The sequence below is a fragment of the Parus major genome, chromosome 3, assembly GCF_001522545.3.
Source record: "Parus major isolate Abel chromosome 3, Parus_major1.1, whole genome shotgun sequence".
Lineage (NCBI taxonomy): Eukaryota > Metazoa > Chordata > Aves > Passeriformes > Paridae > Parus > Parus major.
The window spans coordinates 80992985-81012083 of NC_031770.1; positions in this window are offsets into that span (position 1 = coordinate 80992985).

A 19099-nucleotide genomic window follows, 5' to 3' on the forward strand; every position below is an offset into this window, starting at 1 on the left:
CTCATGCCTGTCCATCTCTATAGCTTATTCTTTTCTCTTGCTGCACTTTCTAGTTTTAGAGTTACTGACACAAATACCATTGCAGATAAAATGTGTGAAAGAAGAGGTAATCTTCTGATTGTGGGAGGAAACATTTGTGTCCATGTAACATCTGTAAGCAGCATTTCTGCTGGGGAGTAACAGTTTTCTGCTCACTGGAATAAACTTTTGCAAGGTCTTAAAAGGTTCTGTAGACGTTACAAATGGGCACATTGATCCCTTGTAGTTCTCTGGACCCCTGGTCTCAGATGCTGTAGCTGGACAGCCTGCATATTGCTTTTAGTGGTGGCAGTGTCTTAACAGCACTTGATTTACTGCAAAAAAAATCCAGCTTTTGCAGTAAAAAGTGGGTCGCAACAATTTTGATGACAAATTGTGTATAATTGGATGGTTTTGTCCAGTTGTAGGTTCTGTTTGATGTTTAGACCATATGGGTATTACATTTGTTCCTGCTTTCCTACTGAACCACCAAAGGTGATGAAGAAATTCCTCCATTCCAACAAGGAAGTTAGCAAAACATTAAAAAATCAAATGTTAAGGTTTGATCAACAGTTTTAGTGGAATATTCAGGGACATCATTACTGCCCTGGGAGAAATGGTCTTACAGATCTGATCCCCAAGAGAGTGGTGATCAAAGAAAAGTACCTGAGGAGCATCTGATGAGAGTGGTCAGGTGTCAGGGCATACCTGACAGAGAAAACAGGAAGTTTTAAGAAGGAATATTTTTCTCTTCTAAAGAGGAGATGAACTGTTAAGGTATTGGGAGGAGTATAATAGACATTCTGTAATCCAGAAGCAGCATAAACTGCTGAAGGAGAGCTTGGGAGAACCTTCACAACTTTGAATTGAAGCCTCTCTGCTAAGGTAAGAAAAGGGAAGTGGGAAATGCTTAAACATCTTGAATATTTTTCCCAGATCTGTGGTATCTTTGGGCTAGCTAAAAAGTTGGGGGGTGGAAGTGATTTTCCATAACCTTATGGGATCCTTTGTGATTCTGCTTTTTCTATTGCACCCATGCCTAAAGAGGTGAATTGCAAATCTATGATGCTTCCAAAGTGAGGATACTTAGAGAGGATGAGCTTAGGCTACTTGGTAGCCTCAGGTTCATTGCTGGTCCTGAGACAGAAGGTCTTATCCAGCCAGGCCTGAGCCTATTTGCAGTGTCAGGAGATGGGACAGAATATCTAATTGGCATGTTAGAAGTATGAATTTGTTCTTGGGACAAGAGCATCAGCAGGACTTGCACTGATACTTGTGCTCTAGAAAGTGCTTTGGGTGAGCCTTTGCTATTCAAGAGAATAGTAATAAATTCTGCATAGTGCTCTGAAGCAGAGACCAGCACAAAGCACACAGCAGACACAAGTGCCTTCAGGAGAGTCACGGTTGCAGGAAGGGAGGTTTTGTTCCCAGCATTGCACGGCTTCACTAAGCCTGACCTACTCTTGTTCCAAGATGACAACTTTAAGCATAAGAGATGCCCTGGGTGACATTGCTCATTTATAAAATTCCCTTTTGTTGGATCAAATTTAACGTGGTCTCCTGTTTCGAATTATCTCTTTGATTAGCTGCAAAGTTTTGATGTCTGCAGGAGGAGAACAATTGCATCAGTGTGCGCTGTCAGCCGGGACTCGTGGCTGCTGGGGAGTTGCTAGGATACCTCTCTAAAAGGTACGATTCACTTGATTAACCACCAACCCAGTTTGCATGAGAAATATTTTCCTATCTTTGTTTTGTGCTGGCATCAACTGTGCATTAGATGTGCATGTGTGTTTAGAGCAAGCTACAGGTTGATTTTCATGTGTGTCTACTTCCTCCTTTTGTTATGCAATAAAACCCTCTCTGCTTCACAGCAAAGGATCCAGAACAGTCACAGTAGCAATTCCCACAATCTGTAAAATGAGCATTGCTTCCAGAGGGGAACATCAACCTAGAGAACCAAGAGAAGGTTTGACTTTGAATATGCATTTTTGGCATTATAGCTAAAGCTTCACATTTAATCTGTGAAGATGCAAAGGAATTTTAATCTCCTATATATTATTTTCTTTTCCCACCCTGGACAGGGGGTTGGACCAGATGACCTGCCAATGTCCCAACCAAAACTATTCTATGGTTCTGTAATCCTTGCCTCTTTCCTCTGGTATTAATGCTCCCTTCCAGTGTAAATGCCATGCACAAAGCTACTTCATTCTACTTGCACAAAGTTGTCTCAGAACCCCTCTTGTGTGCCTGTCTGTTCCTGAATATGGGAGCATTGTATTCAGGATGCAAACCCTAACTCAAGTCCCTCCCCAGTAGCTGCTTCCCACATGCTTATCTTTCCAATGCCTTCTTTTTATCTCCATTTTCCTGTTTCCTGAAACATTTTGTTTGAAGTTCAGAACATCTTGCCATTATTTCTGTGAATCCTCCTTTGTCTCACAACTCTCTGCACTTTCCCTCAGACTTCCATAAACTCTTATTGCTGCTTCCACCATGTCTTTCCTCCGATGGACCATCATTCCTTCCTTCTGTCTGACTTCTGCTTTTCATCCCCTAGGCATGACAGTTATCCTCTCCCTACGTTCCCTTTCTCTGCTCTCCCACGGTTCCATTCCTCACTCTCAAGCTCCCTACCAGCTGTGGTGTGCTGTGTTCCTTCTCACCTCTGGGTGGAAGTAGTGTTGCAAGAGGGTAGGAGAGACACCAGAAAGGGATGTGACTTTCTTTTGGAACCGATTTGCCCACACATGAGCACTAAGATGCAGGTGCTGGAGCGCTCTGTCCAGCGAGCCAGCACCAAGATAAATGTACCCAACTGGCCTGGGTACCCTGAGCAGAAGGCTTCCTTCTCAGAAGTTCTCTATTTTCTGTTCACTGTTTCAGCTGGGGGGAGTGGCTGGCTTTGGAACTGCTGTTTGAGTCCTTTAGGAGCTTCCCATCTTATCCCACCTTTGCAAGTCATTAGGATTTCCTCACTGTCCTCTCTCATCTTCTTGAAACTGCCAAGTGCTCCAGGCTGTTCTTCCCAACATCTTCCCTCAATGGCACGTCTGTTTTAGTCTGGGCATAGATCATCCCTGCTATTCCAAGTAACCTAAAAAGCTGCACATTGCTGTGCTAGGATCTTGATGACCTGCTAATCTGAGTGCTTCTGACAACCCTTCTACCAATCCTCCTGCTGCTCCCACATCCCAGCCTTCCCAGTCGTTTTCCCTTCATGCAGTCTTCTTGTTTCCACCGCTGTTCTCTATGCTGTGATATACTGGGAGTCATGGGACTCGGGCTGTGTGTTGCTGTGTTGTGCAGAGCTTCTAACGAGCTGTGAGCTTCATGGTTTGCTGCTTAATAATTCTCATGGTAGCAAGGATGGCTAACGCAGGTGCTGTAATTCACTAGAGATCACTTAATTACTAGTACTCAGCATGAAAAAAATCGCGTACAGGTTGGCAAAGGGTGCACACTGAACTCCCATACCTGACCTTCCTTTTGCTGTAAAGCTAACTCTGGCTTTGAATTCTCAGTTGAAACACCTCAAACTGCCTGTGTGAACCAAGCACCCGAGCCTTGGGGAATGATTGATCTCTGTTTAACAAGTAAGCATTAGTTTGACTGGTACATGATTTTCTTTGTCTCATAACCCATCATGTACAGTAACAACAGCACGTGGGTTTCAGAGACATTTTTGACTCAACTTGCTCTCTAAACCTATAGGTCTCATGCCACCAATGTGAAAACCCCGAGGAAATGAGAGGTGAAAGTGGCCTTCTCCAAGTCACCGTGGCCAGTGGTGGAGGTCAGACTAGGAATTTCCACATTGTCATGCACTATAAGGCACTGTCCCCAATTTTGTTTGTGTATGGCCATCCTCTATCCAAGTCTCAGGTACAGTGCAGTTCTGGAATGAGATGTGTGCAATTATTTTATTGCAGAAAAGCATAAATCTAATATTCCCAGGATTATTCTAATGTCTTCTGAAAATCATGGCTCTCTGATATTTTGTTTCTAGTGACTACACTGCAAATGCTAGCACATGTAAGTAACGTCTGTGAGCAAAGGATGCAGCTTCATCTTGTAAATCACAGCATCCTCCTGATACTATATCTGCAATCCAGTGGGGAAAAAAGCATGGTTAGAGCTTGAGCTTGAGCAACATTTACAGGATCCACTGAAAATACTTAATTTTAAGCAATATTAATATTTTTAACTTCTCATCAGTTATAACTTACACTCAGGGTCTAGAGTTTCTCCAAAATGTAATCAAGTAAATCCTGATTTTAATGAGTGGCAATCACTAAATGTGGGAATAATTGTCCTGACTTTCTTAGCAGCAAAGCATTGCAGAGCCTCTTGAATTCAACACAAGATTAATCTTCCTGGGGAAGCAGACTCTTGTCCTGAAATAATGTATACCCATGTATAAGATCTGCACATCAGTACATTGGAGATCAATAGCCCTTTTCCTGATTTGGCCAAATAATGGTGCAATCAGCCAGAGCTCAACTGGAAGATTGAAACAAAGTGTGTGTTGCTGTTCAAGGTACTTCATACTTCTTGGAAGGGAACATGTTGAATTTTATAAGTGAATCACAAAGTAATTGCAGGCTCCTGATGGCTGAGGCTGAGACAAAGCACTGTATACAGTGCTCTGGTTGCTCTCTGGTGCACTTGCATGCTTCATTCCTGAGTAGCTCTTGTCATCACTGTCTGTATACCTGCTGCTGTGCTGTGTTACCACACACACAATGGGCAAGGTTGGATGGCACCACAGTGGGTCACCTGGTCCAACCTCCCTGCTCAGGCTGGGTCATCCTACACCACATTGCACAGGATTGCATCCAGATGGTTCTCAGGGAAGGCTCCACAATCTCTCTGTGCAAGAATTATTTAGCTCAAATTAAAGTTTTATGAAATATATCATGTCCCACTTTCACTTGTGCAGACTGTCCTGCTAGTTCAATGTACCTTTCCTTCCTTAGCCATGATCTGAGGTGTTGCTCCCAACATTTACATTCTCTGGGACATGGATACCTTCTCACCATAAGCAATAAATGTTTGAAAAAAGCTTTCCACAGGCTTCTTTCCCAAATCCAGAAGAGATATTAATGACTCTGCATTTTATCATGTTATGGATTGTTTAAGGTTGTTGTTTGGTTGTTCCATGGCTGCATAGGCAGTGGGCCCCACAGCTGTGAAGCTTTTCTGTGTATCACACGAGTTCCCTTTAGAGGGCACCATTGACTTCCCTGAAGCCTACGTTCATGATGCTTGTGCTTGCTGTTAATGAGGCTTGTTACCCCTCTGAGGTATGTTTCAGTATTTTTTTGCTCTAAATATTTTGGGTGCTCTAGGCTTCTGCACATTATCTACTGTGCACAAATAACTGGCACAAAATGCACCTGTGTAATAGACTTCTGAGGCCTTGGCTATGATAATTTTTTCACCACCAAGCAAAATGCTGGGAGGAACAGATACTCCAGGATGCTGAACTGTGTCTTCTCACAGAGGCTTTAAGAAGACTAGAAGACTCAGCTTCAAAACATAGAAACCAGCACAAAAGTGAATCTTCTACTGTGTGGTCTGGGAGATGCAGGTTCTCCCATCCTGTGTGACTGGATCCTCAGAGATGTAGTGGACTCTCCTTCCCTACAAGTGTAGCTGTTTTACAGCAGACAGGATGTTTCTGCAGGCAGATGTTTCATTTCATCTTCCTCTCTCCCACACTCAATTTCTTTCTTTGTGTGCTGTCCCCAGGATGGGCAGGATTGTGGCTGCATGGTCATCTTAATTCATTAAGTGGTTATGAAATGAGCGCAGCTTTAGGAGAGCTTTGTGACATGAGTTTACTTTCTAGAATGAAGTTGTTTCTGTATTTTTTAATCTACATTTCTGCTTCTTACCTTTAATGAAGAAGTATAAATATCAGGGAGGTATAGAAAGCGCCTACTGTAGTCTCACAGCTTCAGGCAATGCATGGGTCAAAGGAAGTCCACAGTGGTGTAAGCAGGATAATTGTGAAAATAAATGTCTGCTCTGTAACAAAAAAAATTGGATTTAATTTTAGAATAGAACATTCAAAAGGATGTAACTCATTTTTCCAGACAATTATTGTAATTTCATGAAGAACATACAACAAAATAGTCATTCAGATGCTTATCTGGTCACTCACTCCTTATTTTTCTTATGTCCTCTTCTGTGCAATTGCACCAAGATGGTCCTCATACTGCGGCTTTATATTTTCTATTTATACAGTTAATTAACTGCAGAGCTGCCAGAACCTTTCTCTCATATTGCAGATGACTGAGGACTGTTCAGTGTTTACAGCATCTGAGCGGGATTTTTGATCGTGTTCATAATGTTGTCTTCTTCATTGGCTTGAAAGGTGCCCGTGGCCCAGAGTGGGAGCAGCTGACTGGTACAGGCAGAGGGGCAGGACTGGGCTGAAGGGTGAAGAGAAGGCCAGATGAGGGTGTACAAGCCATCCTTTGGAGCATTGCAGGGGGGTATGGCAAGCACCATGCAGATCTCATAGGGCAGAGGCATTAGCTGGCAGGCAGCCCAGAAGATGTCCCTAGGTGTGTAATCCTGTGAATCTCACCAACCCATCACTTACCTCTTCTTCCATCCCTGTCACGGGTGATGTCCATAACATCCAGCCCATTAAACCTCTTATTCAGCAAACTCAGAATGAATTTGTTTTGTGTTAGTGGCACTTAGTGTTACACTGTTGCACCTCCATCCCCAAAAGCTTTTCAACCTCACTCTTGCAACACACTGAAAACATAAATCTCTTCTGAAATGTTACAAAATGTCTTTTTTTCCCCTCCCTTAGTTAAATCAGCAGACCCAAGATGGAAGAAAAATCTAGTACTACCAAACTTCTAGTTTATTTATGTAGTCATTGATGGCAGGCATGTTTACATCTCTGTGATGCTAAACCTTAGGGAATTGCATTTAATTTCAGGGCTACTGGATCTGCAAATCCCATGAGATATTTAGATTTGATTTAAAAATAAACAGGATGTTTTTTTCCTGTGGTTGTGGAACAAGCCTTGAAAGATAGAAGCTGGAGACCTCAAGGAAAAAGAAAAGAAAGCACATTTAAGACATAAAAATGTATGATTAAATAATTTTCCATGTGTATATTTCATCTGGTGCCTTTTTTAGAAAAATATTTTTATTTTCATGACAGAAGGTGACAATTTATGATTTTGGATTTCCTTAGAAAAATGTTTCTTCAAGTCTCCATCAAGATTACCATGAGTTTCAGGTTGGAATACACCATTACATTAAATGCTGTGTTCTTCCTTTGTAAGAGAGGATATATCCAATTAAATAAATATATATTAGTACCTCCACCTTACAGGAGGAGAAATAATACACAGAATCTGACCCTCCCACAGCTCCTGGGTCCCAAGTACCTTAAGGGAGCCATGCAGTTACTGCACTCACTGTGTCCAGTTTCAGACTTGAAGAGCCATATTTTAACCTTGGCTCATATGGGAGCCAGTGGGGTAGGTGACAACCTCTCTGCAATCACACATTCTTTGTACATTTATTCCTCCCTCTTCAAAAGGTGAGAACAGTGGTGTGTCTCAAAGTATTAGCAATTAACTTAGAAGTAATTGTAACCCTTTCTGAGATCCTCCTCTCACAGTTCAATGGTCTGAGACACCTCAGAGTTGAAAGCATTCCAGTTTGTACAATCCAAATTCAAATGAAGTCAGTTGCCTGATGATCTCAGATGTTTTACCTGCTCTGTTTCCAAAGCATTTATAAAACACCTGACTCTCAAACCAAGTTCAAGAGCACTCAGGCCCCTGATCTGCAGGGAAAGCAGTGGACAGTAGGTCCTGAAACACTGCTGGTTGTGGAGCACCTCTGAGTGAGAAGGGCCCAGGAGGCTGCAGCAGTGTGTGGGTGGAGCACAGATGCTGTGTGTGATATCTTGTGCTTATCTCATTAGCTTGCTGCTCATAGTGATCCTTCATGGGATGAGCTGGTTCCCAGCTGTCAAAAAACAGAACTAGCAAAGCAGAAGGTAGCCACAGACACAAACTAAACCTCAGCCTGGTCTTGTTTTTTTGCCCTTTCTGAGCAGTTCCCTGCCACAGGCTCAGTTGTAGCATAAAAAATAAAAATACTTGGCAACCTGGATACCTTGGAGGCTCCAAATTCACCTTTCTACTGAAAAATTGCATAGGTAATTCTAGTCCTCAAGTGAGTTCACATAGCAGCTGAGAGAGAGGCTTTTAGTAGCAGAGGAGGATGCTTCTCTTCTCACAAGTATACTCTTGGCTCTCGTCTTTCTGGGAGCTTGTCCCAAACACAGCAACACTTCACCTGCCTCAGCCTGAGAGAGGTTTTCTACAAAAGGTGTCTTCTCCTGTTCTTCCTCTTCTGTAGGTCAGTGCTGCCTCTGGATGGTCTGCAGCCATTGATGCAAAAATTATGAAATTGTACCTCTGTCACTATGTCTATAATGGGTTCTGCTTGAATTTTAAGCTAGACTTACCTTCCCAAAATACAACTGGCTTACTGGCTGGAAAATCCAAATTCAGTGGTATTTTCTTTATTTAAATGGCGACTGTACTTAATTCAGCAATTGAGTTGCATCTTTCACTTTTTTCTAAATATTTTCTTTTTATTCCATTTTATGGTCTTTTATAACTTTCATGCATTGTTTAGATGACCAACACCCAGACCTCTATTTCAGTGTAACAGCAGAAAAGCTGAAAAACAGAAGGCACCTCTTCATCATAAAACCCAGTCCTGCAATCAAAGGAACATGTCATCTCGTCCTTAGCTTAAGCTGAATTATCTCAGTCTTAAGACCAAGTTGTCTCTGTTGCTTGTTCTTCCTTCTAGAAAGCTATTCTTACAGCTTTAGTGACAAGAAAGCCTCTGATTTTCAAAATTACTTAAATGGTACTCCTCTGTTTTCCAACTGATTCTAAGGTATTTTTGGAAGAAGCTACTATTGCTTTGTGATACTAAGTCAGGTTCCCTTATCTCCTCTGGAAACAGGGCTCTGTATCCCCTTTACTGTCCATATACCCTCCAAATTTGTACAAAATCCTTTCCCTCTGATCTTCTCAGGCAGAGGTAAATTAGTGGAGGTGTCTGCTACAGTCATTAAACATTATTTTGAGTTGAATTTGGTACATGGATGTGACCAGCTAGAAAACTAAGGGAGCTAAGACCCAGGCATGCAATGTTCTTCATCTCTTAATAATGAATAATTATTATGTATTATTGATTTCTTATCAAGTATTGTAGTTTACAGTATTTTGGTCAAAACACTAATGAAAATGTGGCTGCAGCTATATTAAAATTCTGTGACAATTATTCAAATATAACAAAATTTGTCATCCAACATATTGCTGATAACTGGTGGTACCTACACAATCCCTGTAATTTCCAGCTTTGTGGGCTAACTGCCTTTCACACCTACAAACACAAAGGACAGTTACGATGATGGACAATTCCCCATTGTTTCTGTTGAGGATAGGAATGTTATTATTTAAGCAACTGGTGTTAAATACAAGAGGCATAGAAGCTCTTGCTCCTACTCAGTGTGTCATGCCTTATACATTTAAAAACAGTGTTAATCTTTTAGGCCATCACTTTACACTGAAGCTGCAGGATCAGCTCACCATCTAGTGTGACTCCCCAATTTCTTTTCCTTTCCCCAGGATGCAACCTCTGCTCCCATAAGCACAAATGTTCTTTTTCCAAGTATGTAACTATTTGGCTTCCCTGTAAATTAATTCTGTTTGCTTGTTTGTGCTCAGTTTATTGCATCTGCTAGAGGGAACACCAGTCCTTTTTTTGTTTATCAATCCTCCTGGTTTTGTTTTATGTACAAACTTTATCAACAGTATTATAAATTCTCCCAGTTCACTGATAGAAGTTAAATAATGGGAAGACACAGGGCAATGCACTAAAAATATGCTTCCTTAGTAAGGATTTCCCAGGAAAGTTAATCTTTAAGATCAGTCATTTGATGGGTTTTGTCATCTACTGCCTCAGTGATTCAGCCAAGATGCAATCTACAATAACCAAAATTTCCTATGTGTATATATATATATATATATATATATATATACACATGTGTTTGATATATTGGATTGGCATTTAGACATTTATCAACCAAATCTGTCACATGACTAAAAGGATATTGAGTTGCTTTGGGAAAATACTTTGTTTTCTTATTTTCTTACTGGTATTGATTGTATGCCTCTGCTGTAATTTGTTTAATAATAAAATCCATATATACCCTTCTGTTAAATTTGCCAGAACTGATATTAAGCTGGCAGGAGAATGGTTAATTTGGTAATCCTTTCAATGCCTTTGACATACAAAAACACATTGAGAGCAGCCATGTGGAGAAAGATTTAGTGGTTCTCTTGAACAAAAAACAGGACACGAGCCAACAGTGTGGACTTGCAACCCAGAAAGCCAACCACATCCTGGCTGCATCAAAAGAGGGATGGCCAGCAGGTCGATTCTCCAGGAGGTGATTCTCCCCCTCTACTTTTGAGACCTTACCTGGAGCGCTACATCCAGGTCTGAAGTCCTCAGCACAAATGGACATGGGTGTGTTAGAGCAGGTTCATAGAAGGGCTACAAAGATGCTCCAAGGGGTGGAACTTCTATGCAGACAGGCTGAGAGATCTGGGACTGTTTGGCCCTGAAAAGAAAAGGTTTCAGGGGCACCTTATAGCAACCTTCCAGTACCTAAAGAGGGCTTATAAAAAAGACTTGGGAGTGACTTTTTACACAGGCAGTTAATGATAGGACAAGTGGGAAAAGTTTTAAACTGAAAGAGAAGAGATTTATGTAAGATGTTAGAAAGAAATTATTGACTGTGAGGGTGTTGAGGCACAGGAACAGGTTACCCAGTGAAGCTGTGACTTTCCCATCCCTGGAAGTGTTCAAGGCCAGGTTGGACATGGCTTGGAGCAACCTGGTCTAGCAGGAGGTGTCCCTGACAATGGCAGGGGGGTTGGAACCAGATGATCCTTGGGGTCCCTCCCAACCCAGACCATTATATGATTCTATGATACATTTTTATATGTAGCTACAATTTTTTCTTCTTGCTTGTCTTACTTTTAAAGGCAAAAAAATGTATCTCATATATCTCATATCTATAGAGTTGCTGTTGGCATAAACCAGCATATTTCCTGTTGCCTTCTCTTCAGTCTGGGAGGAGATGAGACTACTAAAATGTTTTTCTAAAATCAGATGCAATGAATTATCCAGAACAGAAAGAGCAATATGTATTTGTATACTAAGTCCATCTATTTCCAGGGAGCATCCTTTAATGATGAGAGAATAATTCCTTTTGCTTCTCTTCATCTTGTGGGTACAATTGTTGCTGCTGTGCTTTTACACTGCTGCTTCTCCACAGTGACACACTCTTCTTTCTTCATTAATTTCAGGCAATGCTGCTCTTGTATCTGTTCTCAGCATCTTCTGTAGCTATTTACAGACTAGAAAGGTTGGTTTGCTCTCTTCAGACTTATTTTGGCTAGTAGTGGCAAGACCCCAGGTTTGTTTATCTGAGGAAGTGGTTGGGATCTCATTGCTTTTCTCATCAAACCATAGTGAGGTTTCCCTTTCACATATAGATGTCTCAGATACTTGAGAAGCTGAGAGCTAGAGATGGGTGGAAGACAGTTTTCACTTGCTGCAAAATTATTTCAGATTTCAAAAGCTGTCCTATCCTATTCTGGGACAAATATTTTTCCAGATATTTTATATTTACAGAGAGGTTGAGAGAGCTGGAGGTGGTTTGGCGTACAGCACATGTATGCAGGTTCTGCCACCCTCATCCAGGGCAGGAATTTGGTCTGTCCCCTGCAAGGCCCACAAGGCAGCTCTGAGGTGAAGGAGATATAGGTTAAGAAACCTAAATTTAGGAATCTGACTGTAGGTTGTAGAAGCATATCAGACATCTGAGCTTCTTCAGCTGGTGGGTATCAATGGAGCCAGTTCACCTCCCTCGGAAGCAGGTGCCCTGTGCCAAATCAGACACACTGTGTTGATCCACTGCTTGATTCAGTCACCTACACATGGGGCTTTGAAATGCTCTGTGTTGCCTTGCCTGGCTTTGCAAGGTGCACATCTCTCCTACCTCCTGTGTCAAGTCTATGAGCTCTGTGTAACCCTTGCATTAAATAAACACCCCCAAGTGGCATTGGGCAGGGACTTTGACCTGAATCCATCACCTCTAAGTCAAGAAATTAATTTCTTTTTCTGGTTGGTGGATACGTCATTTATACAAAGTGGAACAGCCTGGATAGCTGAGGAGAATTTGTTAGAGTGGGAGAAGAAGGATCAGAGTGAGCAGTGTCTGCATCCTAAAAGCTATGGAATATTGCCAGGGCACAATTGCCATAGTTATCAATAGTAGAATATGTTGGGAAAAAAATTACAGCAGACACATTCCAGAAAAAAAAACCAAACCAAAAATCAAAAAACCCCAAAAACAACAACAACAAAAAAATAACCACATGAAAAATTCATGACCTGATGTTCTTAATCAACACACTTGGGGTACAGTTCATGCTCAGAGCAGTGCTGAGAGTCTGGTTTCCTTTCAGCCACCTGGCTGTTCTCATGGTGTGTGAGGTTGAAGAGCTGGGCAATCATTTATCTGCCTGCCTGGACTGCAGCTCTGCCTTTGGGGGAATTGCTGAGCTGTATCTCTTCCTGCCTCTATCCAAATGGCCCTGCAGCAGGAAGCTCTCCTGCAGAGGAGTCCCTCCAGGCAGGCAACACTGAAACCCCACAAGGAAAGAACACCTACAGGCAGTGGAGGATGATTAGGTGAGGCTGCTGTGGCACACAGGTGTTCTGTCAAGGAGATAAGAAGGCTCCTTTGGAAGGACAAAGTTGAACTGCTTGCCTCTGTGTCTCTTACAGCTCCATGGCTGGAACCTTTGCAGAGACCATTTGAAACCTCTCTCTGCTTTCTGTCAACATTTTACTACTTAAGATGGAATTTTGGAGATAAGTCTTATAGTTCTAAAATCCTACTTCATGTATTATCATCCTTAGAAATGTTGGTGGTTTTTTTCTGGCTTCATTACACTTTGAAATGCACAAGACCACTTCTCACATCCTCTTACCAAGCATGACTTTTTTAATGGACAAGGAGAAAATGCAAACACTTTGCTTGGATTGATAAAGTGTTTGAGTGATCTCAGATTTTCTCTGTTGTGATTCTTTATTAATTAAGCAGTGATTTCTGTATGTGATTCCTCAAGTTCATCATGATTCTTCACCCCATCATTTTGGACTTCTGAGTCCAAAATGGCCTGGGTGCTGCAGGTTAGGATACATCTTTTTTATTCTTTTTTTTTTTTCCCCTCTCCTTTCTTGTTGTCTGGGATGAAAAGCTTTGGATAAAAATGTCTAGGAAGTTACCAGCCCAAATACACTGCTATTATATATCCACCTACCCCAGTGCAAGTCCTCTCAATGTTACTACTTGGCTTCAGTTCTCTGTTAACCATAAGGACAGTTTTGGTTTTATGTTTTTTGGGGGTTGAATAAACTCATCATCTTCCTACATCTATCCCCCAGCAAATCTGGAGTTTCCACTTTCAGATATTCTTTTGAGATATCTTGGCTAATAAAACCGCCTAATTTCTGATTTTATTAACAGGGAATATTTACAGAATACCAAATCTCTTCTGAGGTCCTTCATTGAGGTTCTTCTTTAATATTATGGCTTGGAAGGCTGCATGGGCTCCAGGTCACACCGTGTTCAGAGTAATAGATAGCCTTTGAAAATTAGAAATTTAGGAGTTGTCAGTCAGTGTTTCTAACAGAAGTATGAGCATCATACTTCATTTCATGCACAGACACTCCTTGTTAAAATGACTCCTGGGAGGTATTCTCTTTTGGTTTGTGAGTGGCTGACAAGAAGGTACTATGGTTTTGGCAACTGTTTCCTGCATGCCATTTTCTCCCCTCTCATTTAAGAAGTATGCTATCTAGATATAGCCTGAGGGCCTATCCTTTGTACTGAAATGAGTTGAATTTTTCCTGCTTTGGTCTTCCCTGACCCCATTCTATATACTCTTTATCTTAAGGGCAGTAACCATCTGGACTGGCCACTATTAGTGGAGCCAGTCCATAATGGCAAGGACAAACCAGCACCCCTGCAGATCCACTGGGAAAGGAAGAATCGTATATTTGAGACAGGCACAAATACCTGGAAGCTGATTCAGCAGCTGCCGGACCCAAACAACTCTTTTTGCTGAACAAATGTTTCCTTCTACAGAGAGAGAGAGAGAGAGAGAGAGAGAGAGGTTCTTGTTCTATCCCACCTTCCAGACCTATTCTTAACTGCCTCTCCATCTGTTTCTCAAAAACATAATTTCAGCCTGTCTTTTTCACCCACTTCTCTTTCGGGGATGCCCCAGTGGAGCTCCACTTCTGCTTCTTTCCTCTCTTTGTGTAATTGCTGGCTGATCCCTTGTACAGCAAATATCTCTATGCAGGTGATAGAGGTGGTTTAACTTCTGTGCCTCTCTCCTCTGTTTAATCCTGTCCTGCTGGCAGCTCTTGGAACAATTATCAGCTCCCGGAGTGACTAACACAGATCTCAGCCAAGCCTTCTCCCCGGCTGCTTTCTTTGTGGGGAAGACTGTGCTGGTCACCCCATGCTGCCTGCATTAAGGGCCCTGAAACCAGGGATATGCTTTAAATCACACCTCTCATCTTCACACTCTTTCTTGACTTTCATAAATATAGATGTGTACATGCCAAACATCATATGTATCAAATATATTTATTTGTGGCTTTACTCTTCTAGGAGATGCAGTTTCACTATCCATCAGCTGATAGAGAAGTCACAAGCAGGTGCCAAATGTGACTGCCCTTTCTTCTTCATGCCATTACAACCAGACACTTTGGTGTTTTCTTACCACTTACACTGTGCAAGGAACTGGCAGTGGCATGGGCCAGGCAAGGCTGGGAGATGCTCATTGCTCTTCAGGGGTAGGGGGGCTGTGAGATCACAGGCAGAGGAGCACCTGGGGGCTGACACTGCTGTGAGCTGGGAGTGGTGGGAGTCCCTCAGCCAGCTGAGTGGGAATGGCTGCTCCAGTGGCACTGATTCCACACAGATGTTGCAAGGTCAGCTTGAACACAGACAACAAAAACACATGAGAGGATACAGTCTCAAGTAGTGCCAAGGGAAATATAGGCTGGATATTGGGAAAAAAGTTTTTATGGAGAGGAATTCTTTTTATGGAAAGAATAATAAAGTACTGGAATGGTCACTACCCAGGGAGGTAGTGGAGTCACCATCTTTGGATGTGTTTAATAAAAGACTGGATGTGGCACTCAGTGCCATGGTCTAGTTGTGGTGTTAGGGCTGGGTTGGACTCAATGATCTTGGAGGTCTCTTCCAACCTTGTGATTCTATTGAATTCTGTTGTATTCAGTTGTTGAACATTTATTGGAAAGCCCAATTGTCTGGTCAAACAGCATTGTCCAAGTTTTTGGAAAGGTGAAAATTCTAAGTCAGGCTCTATCCAAGCCATGTCACTAACAATCTCTGATTTGTAGCAATTAATGGCCTTTTTGTTCTAGCTTTATGCATCATGCGATGAAGTCATGATCCATGACTACAACTCCTATGCAATAAAATAATACAAATAATTAATAATAATAATAATGAGTTGAGTTTCATTATGTGTCTCGTGCTGCTTAAAATCCCCTGTGAGCAGTTACTGTCAGTGAGAATATTTATTGTCTTGATGTAATTTGAAAATGTAGTACAAATGGCAGTGTAATAAAACAAAGAACTTCATCAACTTCTAATTGATATTAATGAGGACTGAACTCCTGCTTTGTGCATAAAAGAAGATACTTTTTCCCCAGCCTCAAAAGCTGTTAGCTCCAGGAATGGCTTGACTCAATTTAAATTTTCTTCTTTTTTTACCTCAAAAAGATTTTATTGCAGAAAACTAGTCTTATTTCAGACAACCAGTAAATATCATATGGATTAAAAAGTTAGACTTTTCTCTCAATTCCTGCAGAAATGTTTTCCCCATATATTAGCAGATCTGTAAGAAATCATAGCCATCTGTATTTTGTGAAACTAGGAGCTGAAAATACATTCCTTATCTAAGAGACTATTTTCTGCAATACTATTTCAGAAATTTATACATAGACAAAATCTTAACTAAAAAGACTCTTTTATTTCAAGGTCATTTTAAACCTCTGTGGCAAAGGTATGAAGATTAGAAACATCATCAGGCAAAAGCCCAGGCCCTGAGACCTGGCAATGTGTTTGTCAAAATGGCTGTGGAAGCCCTTTTCCCATCCCCTGGCAGCAGAAGGGAATGGCAGAGATGGCTGGAAGTGGCCATTGCATTTTATTACCATGCAATAAGACAGGCAAATATAATCCACCATGCTAACTTTTGGCACTGGTACAATTTCACAGACCCCTAATGACTGCAGTGGAGCACAGTTCAAGCCACTCAGCTCCAGGAAACTGAAGCGTTCCTTGTTTTCCAAGTTATATGTAAAATTTACTTTTCTTGTAACTTTTTTTTTTTTTTTTGGTATAAAATCCGCTAAACCAAGAATTAATATTTCCTTTTTCTTTTTTCTTTGCCAGTTTGCACAGCTTTGTGGAGCTTTAAGAATGTCTAAATTGCTGCAAGCTTTAGCACAGCCATTTAGGTCATTCCACATTGCTATACTGCAGCTGTTTGCATTACGTCTTGTGGGTCACTTGTGAAGGGAAGAGTTGTTGTCATGTACTGTACTTGCCAACAGCAGGCACAAATCAAGAGAATTGTACTTGGAAGCATATCATTAAATTTCAACAAACAGGTTTACTGAAGAAGTCATTCTTCCTGTGAGATCACTAAAGCTGCCATTGCCCATAAACTATTTAGAAGACCTGTATAAAGGGCTACTTAAAGTCTTCAGCTGATAAGGCTTAATGCTGTGTTTTCTCATTCCTTTGTTTATGATTCTTCTACTTACCAGTGGTTTTTTCTCATTGCCTGGAGAATTTGTGTTCACGGGCACCTACTTTCAGGATTGCTGGAAAGATAGGATGTTTAAATTCTAGCTCCATCTAATACCTACAGGGAGATCTAAAGGTCTGTAAGCTTTTTGATGCCACAGCATAAATGGATGTTTAGCTTGTGACAAAAGCATGCCACACAAGCCTGTAAGAAGGTGAGTTCAAGTGGCAGTTTTTACCTCAGATGCTTTTGGTTTATTTCTTTTCATAGCAGTTACATATACTGCTTCTAAAAATAATTTTTTTTCATATACCATCAGCCTGTACTCTAGGTCTAACTCAAAGACTGTGAAGAAAATGGAGATTATTCTAAGCAAAGATAAAAAAAAAACTCTAAAAATAGGATAGAACTTGTGATATTTTGTTCTATTTTACTTTAACCAAATGTGAAGATATAAAAACTATAACTTCTGTTTTCTGAAAATGTGATTAGTCTGCACCTTCCAGAGACACAGGAAGCAGTGCCAAGAATCTACAAACTCTTCTCCAAAATGGTTACCCTCTTGGAACAAGAAACAGCTTGTCAAAATCCCATCTTTCATAATGGAATTTGCTACTTCTTGATGGAGCAGGATGCTTTCTGCAGCAGTGTTATACACTTACAAGGCATGAATCAATTTACATTTTAATCATGGGGGGCCCATACCATCAATTGGTAAGAGTGCTTTTAATTTACCTGAACTTAGTCATTGGGTTGATCCCAGCAGATTTGCCTCTATGGCAACACCTGCTTTTATCATGACATCTCTTGAGTATTCAGCCTCCATAAAAATAAATAAATTCTCCTGAAACTGTGCTAAATTCCTTACCAATGAATCTTGTTTCACTATATAAAATTCTAAATAAAAAAAAAGACAGGTTTATTTTAAGCTTTTAACAGACTGTTGTAGTTAATTGTGTATATCAGGAAAGAGGCTTGGTTGCTAAGAAAATCTTTGGCATGTTTCCATGGGATTTGTGTGTTATTGACAGAAAAAGTACCAAATGATAGGAAATGCATCTGCTAATTTGAATAGTGAAACAAAACAACAAAAAAAAAAGAATAGAACAATTTTCTGCCCAACTTTTGAGTTAATGCAAGCTCAGTCCAAAAATAACATACTTCCCATCAATTTACAGTGAAGATTTTTGGCTCCCAAGACTTGATTAAGATTATGAAAAGATAAAATCTCCACTTGTATGTGGATAGAACATATGGATCTCTGGTTGTCAGTGGTTGCCCTTATACTGCTACACAGAGGTTCCTAGGATGAGCTCAAAGCTAGAACACATTCTGGAGGTGAACTGCAGAAACACGCAGTGTGTTTGTTACCTCCAGAAGAAATAGCAGTTGTATTTACAAGGAGTGTCCTCCCATGTGCAGTTGTCTGCAATTGTGATCAGGCAGATCTTTCTCCAGCTGTCCCAGTTATTATGGTCCAGAAGAGAGGGAGAAAACAGCCAGAGATGGGGAAGGCAGAGTAGGGCCTCCTTTAAAATCCCTGTCAGTGCTTGCCTCAGGAAAGGATACAGCAGTAGGCATCCAGGAGTTCATGTAGTTGAACAAGGCCTGCCTAAAAGAACTGATGCCTAGTACTGGGTCATAGCCTGGAGCTCAAAATGCTGCCAGAGAAGTTTTGCCAGGTTCTGGAGCCGCCAGTGGCAGAGAAAGCCAGAGTGGAGATGGAGCCCTGTACAGGCCAAGTTTTAAAGAGTGGCTAACCATGAAAAACATACCTATTCCACTTTAAAAATTTTTCCTTTTTTGTATTTAATATAGGCTGGAGTAATCTGGAAGTCAAGAATCAAGCAATGGGTTAGATCTTACTGGTATATTCTCACAAACCATCATTTTAGGTGCTCTGTATTTAGGTCCTTGGCTATGATCCATAATCAGTGCATGACCCCGTAATTTAGGATTTTGGAAAAGGAATTAATCCCTGAGGTCTACAAGCCAAATAAAACAGTGGATGTATTGTGGGAGGATATGTTGTTTAGCAGAATAACATAGTTCAACGAAGTAGTGTTGTGGCCAAAGAG